This window comes from Microtus pennsylvanicus, chromosome 10, assembly GCF_037038515.1.
Source record: "Microtus pennsylvanicus isolate mMicPen1 chromosome 10, mMicPen1.hap1, whole genome shotgun sequence".
Lineage (NCBI taxonomy): Eukaryota > Metazoa > Chordata > Mammalia > Rodentia > Cricetidae > Microtus > Microtus pennsylvanicus.
The window spans coordinates 91,265,360-91,272,654 of record NC_134588.1 but is presented as its reverse complement, the minus strand read 5'-3'; positions in this window follow the sequence as shown (position 1 = coordinate 91,272,654).

The window sequence follows — 7,295 nt, the reverse complement described above, 5'->3', positions numbered from 1 at the left end:
GTGGCTATAAACATGGCTACAGCCAGAACCTCAGCCATGAGGCTGGAAGGCTAAGGATCCAGCCGTCAAAGCCACGCCTTTAGTCCTACTGATATTGCTTGGTAAATTAAAGGCTCTTGTGGTCAGAAAAAGAGATATACAGTAAAGAGAGATTCAAAGACAGAGAAAATTTCTGAACGATTTACAGCGTGTTAAAAATATATGCAGACTAAAAGTTAAAATTCTTAAAGTAAAACTCTGTGACTTCAAGGCATGGTAGCACACGCCTTTAATCCCAGTGCCTAGAAGGCAGAGACGAACAGATCTCTGTGAGTTCAAGGTGTAGTAGCAAACACCTTTAATCCCAATGCCTGGGAGGCAGAGACAGGCGGATCTCTGAGAGTTCAAAGACAGCCTGGTCTACAGACCTACGCTCAAAAAGCAAAAAGTTAATCTAGGAATGTCACAGCTTAGATTCTTAAGCGCCTAGTGATTTAAAGGCGCAAATCAAAAGTGCTCCTGGATAGTAAAAAATTGTAGATTCACAATAGGACAGATTCAGACCACTAAATGAGTCACACTGGTGGATGAATGTACGTAGGCGTGGGAGAGAGAAGAAAAAGAATACAGAGAATAAAGTTAATGGTTTAAAAAGAAAAAAGTAAAAGTAAAGTCTTTAAAGAGACAGTACAGATAGTTATAGATATAAATAAAAATAAACTACGTAAAGATGGGAAATTCACAGAGAGTCTGGATTATGTACATTGTGTTTTCTGTAAAATTTTTAACTGTGAAGGAGCTAAGTACAGAGAGACATTTCATTACATGGGCTGCCAAGCTAAACCAGAATGGATATAAGGGTATTACGATTTCAGAATTTGGGTCTAAGGATATGATGCTTTGGAGAGAGTCTTCTTTTGTTTTCACAGAGGATGAGACTCTATGGATTTCTTCTATTCCGATTTGGTATGATGGACCACGTCCTCCTGAAGGGTTGCTGTGAACATCTTCAGAAAATTGCTTTGCTCAACTGCCAACTGAGATAAACCTGGCACACAGGTTACACCCTAAATAATCTGATTAACGACGCCCCCATTCAGCAGGAAGCAGTTTGGAGAGAAAAAACTGCGCCCATGTTCCCAAATATGGTTTATAAACGTTCTTTTACATTTAAAGGGGGATATGATATAGGTATGAATAATTTGCATTAGTATAGATTTTGCTTTATTTATAGAGATTTAAGGTCAATTTTGTTATATGTATAAATGTTTCTGATGTAACTTTTACTTGATAACTGTTTTGTTATATGTAATTTTGCTATGTTAAGGTTAAAGCCTTCCTTTTTTTTTTTGTTTAAACAGAAAAAGGGGAAGTGATGTGGGAGTGTCATATATCAATCTGTTGATTTCATTGTTTAAGCAATAAAGAAACTGCTAGGCCCATTTGATAGGCCCACCCTTAGGTGGGTGGAGTAAACAGAAGGGGAGGCTGGGAGGAAGAGGAAGTGAGGTCAGACTCCACAGCTCTCCTCTCCGGAGCAGACGCAGGAGAGACGCCATGCTACCCGCTCCAGGGAAGACGCACACCATGCCCCAGCTCCGACCCAGGATGGACTTAGGCTAGAATCTTCCCGGTAAGCGCACCTAGGGGCGCTACACAGATGATTAGAAATGGGCCAGAGCAGTGTTTAAAAGAATACAGTGTCCGTGTAATTATTTGGGGCATAAGCTAGCCGAGCCGGACAGGCGGCTGGGGTGTTTGGGGACGCAACCCTGCCGCCGCTCCATATTACTACACCTTCCAGGTTAATAGAAATCATATTTGACCAGGGGAAGACTACCGAGTATCTTGGCTACAGACGTGAGAGAGGAAGCCAAGAAAGACTACAGGACAGGTGATGTGTAAGCTGATCACTCTGCATGGGAACTCTCAGAGATGAGATGAGACATGATAAATCTTGTTAGCTACAGAGACCTCATGACTTATTATTACATGCTATCCTTTTATATACAATGGATGGAGACTTGTATTACACTTTGGTTATACAGTCCAGTTGTCTTATAAAGTTGACAGATCCCTCTTACCTTCTCAAATATAGAATAAAGAAAATCATTTTTAACTGATTTGTGCACACCACACATTCCAGACTTGTGTTAATGCAGATATGCAAGTTACCTTTAAAAATGTGTGTGTTTTCAGAACGAGGACACCAGACACCAATGAAAACGGGTGGCTCAGGTGATCCAGCCTCTCAGGATGCCTCTGTTGTGGTTTCCTCAGAGTTCTACATCCAGAACAGCTTCAAGGCTGCTGGCTGAGAAAGTCCAGCCTCACTGACTACTTCAACCAGACTTCAGATAAGCCCTACATTTTCCCATCACACCGAGACTAGACAACAGCTAGCTCTCCCAGTTTTTGTCCATTATCCCAATTTTCAAAAGGTCCCCTAGAGATGCCATTGCTCCCAAACAACATAAGGAAGTCGAGAGAACATGACATCCACACTCCTAAGAGGTGAGGTGGGTGATTTTTGGTCACTCAGTGGGTTATAGATATTTGTCATCATTTAGGGAGTTGGCTACAAGTTGTTATTGGTAATGATCAGGAAAAAAACTGAACAAAGGAGATTAGATTCAGGGATTACATTCTGAAAAGAAAAAAAAAGGTGGATATAGAAATGACAGGATAAACCGATAGAATTATCAAATTATTGAATCTACTTTTCAGCTGAAAAATTATTGAATCTACTTTTCAGTCTCAAATATTTCACAGTGGTATGGATTTTTTGTATACTGATACAACTTCAAGGTTATTTTTGGTATACTGTACATAAGTATCTACTCTTGTTTAATGTATTGTACCTATGCAGCTCATTATAAATGTAATGTAAAGTTTTTGTCCTTGAAAACTATTTAGGAAAATAAAGAAATACAGTTTAATACTTAGTCATCTATAACAATCAAGCTGATTGAACCAAGGGTGTGAGATGTTTCCAAGGGCAGGTGGGCCTCTTACCTATTCTTGTTCTGGCTTGGCCACCAGCAATATTTCTTCAAATATAACCTTTCAAACATCCTGAGGGACACAAAGCATGAAGAAGGCTCTTTACCCCCACTATTTCCCTGTTTTGTTTTTAAAGACTAAAATTAAAAATTGTGTGTTAAAGAATTATGCATGTATGTATTTCTGTGTGGTAATATGTACCACATTGTATGCAGGTGCCTGCTGAGTCTAAATGAGGTAATTGGATTCCCTACAACTGGAGCTATAGGAGGTTGTGAGCTGCCTGAAGTGAATGCTGGTCATTGCCCTTGGGTCCTCTGCAAAAAGCAATGTCCTTGTAACTGCTGAGCCACCTATCTATTCCCTTTCCATCCCCATTCTCCTCTTACTATTCTTTCTCCTCACCCCTCCTTTTTTTTCTGAAAAAGTCTATGTGTTCTAAATTTACCTTATACTCTTCGTGCAGAAGACAAAGCACTCTCATAGCTCAAAAACTGTCTATAACTCCAGTTCCAGGGGATTTGATGCCCTCTACTGGCCTCCTTGGCACTGCACATACATGTTGAAAATATACATGCATGCAAAACAGTCACACACAGTATAAAGAATGTTTGGGCAGAGAAGAGTTTTTATCTTGTTTAAACTGGATTTCTTAGGTCCTGAATGAGAAATTGCTAGTGGGCTCTCTGCTCTTCTTTATTGTTTCTTGTTTCCTTTTCTATACTTAATAATGTGGGTTTCTAGCTGTTCTTTCCTGACTTTTCTCTTCTATCTTGGCCTCATTCTTCATCCTAAACATGTGGGGCCAGCAAGATGGCTCGTCTGGTAAGGGTGCTTGCCAGTAAGCCCACTGACTTGAATTTGATTCTTAGGATCTACATGGTAGAAGGAGAAAACTAAGTTTCAAAATTGTCCTCTGGCCTCCATGGCATAACAGCTTGCACATCACACAAACACACACACACAGTCACACACAGTCACACACACAAGCATGTATAAATAAGTGTAAAAATTATTCAAATTATATGTATTTTCTTGGTTCCTCGTTATTCTCACACGCCTTTCTCCAACTTAGAGAAAGCAAAAGGAAATGTGAATGAGTTTTAACTGTTGGCAGTCCCCTGTTGGAGAACATTCAATGACTCTGTGAACCTCAAGTTAGCATTTGTGTTAATTAAATAAATTAACCTTGGGTAAGGAAGCTGAGATAACAGCTAACAGTTGACAGAAAGTAATCATAGGGCATCGGAGGGCACCTGGGAGAGACAGATAGATGCACTGGAAGAAGTAGGAAGGATTCTGAGTGGCAGCTTTTTTTGTTTTGGCAGGCAATAAAGACATGCTTTTTGGGGGAGACACCAGCAAGGAGAGAAGGTTTGCTAGTTGCTACTCAACCTCTCTGAGCTAACAAGTTTCACACCAGCCTTTGATTCTCAAGTATTATTTATAAATAGAATGATAGAGATTTAGTTAAAGCTACCTTTAGTAGCAGCAACAGAGCCAGTGCCTGTGGGAACAGTGGGTGGGCAGCCACCAGAAAATCAGGCCAGGAACTGCAGAGTCACAATTGCTGGCTGAAATAGCAGTAGATTAAGGCACAACCACTGTGCCAAAGATAAACCAACAGTCCCCTGTGTATGACCCTGTTCCCTTGTGCCAGGCACTGTTGACTGGGAGTGTGCAGACCAGCAGCAGAACACGTCTGTCTTTCACGTGCTCCCCAGCACTGAGTCCAGGAACTAGTTCAGTAAGGACTGCTGCACTATGAAAAGCCAAACAGACGAGCCACGTCCTAAAATTGCAGGCTTTTCCCATGCAAAAGGGACAAGTTCTAGGAAAGCCTATCTCATGGAGCTAGGGAAGCACGGAGGGGACCCTCTAATCCAGAGAAGGCTGCCAGGAGGACCTCACTGAGAAAGTGATTTGGCTTGACTCCTGACCTACCCTAGAGAGACAACTGGCATATGCCATTATTCTCATGGCTTCCTGCTGGAGAAACGACTTAGTGTTTAAGGGCATGTACTGTTCTTCCAGAGAACTCAAGTTTGAGTCCTAGAAATCTTGTCAGGTGACTAATGGCCTATAACTCTAGTTCCAGGGAATCCAATGCCTTTACCTCTGTGGCATCAACTGGGTGTCAAGTATTCAACACACAAGCTGGGAGTAGACATTCCATATTCAAAGCATAACGTTTTGTTTCTCCACATCAAGAGTCAGAATTCAGTGCTACAGCATCTAATTGGCCATATCCAGGCTATCTGCCAGTATTATGGATTGCCAGAAGGGTATGAGGAAGGATCATCCCTTTAGTTTGCCAGCATCTGTGTCTCTGCCTACCTTGAGACTAGGAAGCACGGGAAATATTTCTACAAAGGAGGAAAGGTGTAATACTTCCCCCAAGTCTGCATCCATTCTCTATTTGGCCTTTTCCTTTCACTTCTCACAGCAACCCCTTGAGGTGGGTGTTGCAAGGAGAGAGCCACTTGTTTGTCCTGGCTGCCCAGCCAGCTTAGCCCAGAAGTAACAACACAGAAATTGTATTAATTAAATCACTGCTTGGCCCATTAGCTCTAGCCTCTTACTGCCTAACTCTCACATCTTGATTTAACCCATTTCTATTAAGCTGTGTATCACCATGAGGTCATGGCCTCCCAGCAAAGTCTCAGCACAATTATCTTCGGCATTGTCCATGGCGTCTCTCTCCCACTCGGCCCTTCTTTCCATCATTCAGTTCTGTCTTCCCTGCCTACCTAAGCTCTGCCCTACTAACAGGCACAAAGAAGTTTCTTTATTTATTAACCAATACAAGTAACACATAGAAAGAAGGACCTTCTACATCATTTCCCCTTTTCTGTTTAAATAAACAGGAAAGCTTTAACATGAACATAGCCAAAATAATATAACAAAACATTTATCAAGCAAGAGTTACAGTTACAATATTTATATCTACTTTATATTTTATCATAACTAAGAAAAACTATAACTACAAATTCTGTAACTCCATCAAAGACTCCAGAAGGATATAATATTACCTATGTAAACAGGAAGTGCATTGTAAGCAACTTCCAAAACTCTAGAAATGACAGAGACATCTCACTGCCTAGACAGTTATCCAAAGTTCCTCTGTACCATTGGGGCATTCATCTTCAGCCTACAGGCTCATAGTATCCAGCAGACATTTCCATGAAGGAGGAAATTTCAAAGACAGTTCAATCACTTTCTTCTGTTTCCTGTAGAATATCTCCCAGACTCTTTCAATAAGCAGCAACCCTGAAGGACCTTCTCAACTTTAAGCAAGTTCAGCAGTCATCTCTCTGTGAGTACTGCATGTCCAGGCAAGAGCAGTTTCTTTCCCAAATGGCTAACCAACTCCATAAGGAGACTCTTCAATGCCTGTCTTCCTCTTGAAGTAGATTGGTGCTGCCAGGAGCAGATGTGTCACATTGTCATGAAAAGACCTAAATTTGTAAAATATTTAAATGTCATATTCTTAAGGTCTCTGAAAGATTTGAAGAATACCTAACTAACTGAAATATATCTCTATACATCTAGAAAATCTAACTAACATGACTACAATCTTGACTATTACAGATGATTATCTATTAACCTATTTTCTTAATTATACATTACATTTTTAATGAACTACACAATCACAATACCTTAATCAAGGTCAGAAATACATATACATATAACAAAATTGACCTTAAATTGGAATCAGTAAACCAAGATCCATACCAATGCAAATTATTCATATCTATATCATATCCTACTTTAAATGTAAAAGAACATTTATGAACAATATTTGGGAATATGGGCGTAGTTTTGTCTATACTGCTCCCTGCTGTTGGGGGCGCTGTTAATCAGGTCTTTCATGGTGTATCCTGTGTGCTAGGTTCACCTCAGTCAGCAGTTGGACGAAGTAATTTTTTGAGAGTTTTCACAACAACCTTTCAGGAGGCCTTGGTCCGTGAAACCATATTCACCTGGAAGCAATCCACAGGTTCTCATCTTCTGTGAAAACAAAAGAAGAACTTCTTTTCCCAAGCAGCATATCCTTAGACCCAAATTCTGAAGTCAAGATGCTTTTACAATATATATGCTGGTTTAGCTTAGCAGCCCATATAATGAAATGTCTCTCTACATTTGTCTTCACAAAAAAAAATTCAAAGAAAGCACACTAATATAAAGAATCCAGACTCTCTATGAATGTTTCATTTTTATGTGGCTTATTTTATTTACTCTCTTTATCTATGACTATCTGTACTCTATCTCTTTAAACACTTTACCTTTGGTAAACTTTATTTTATGACTCT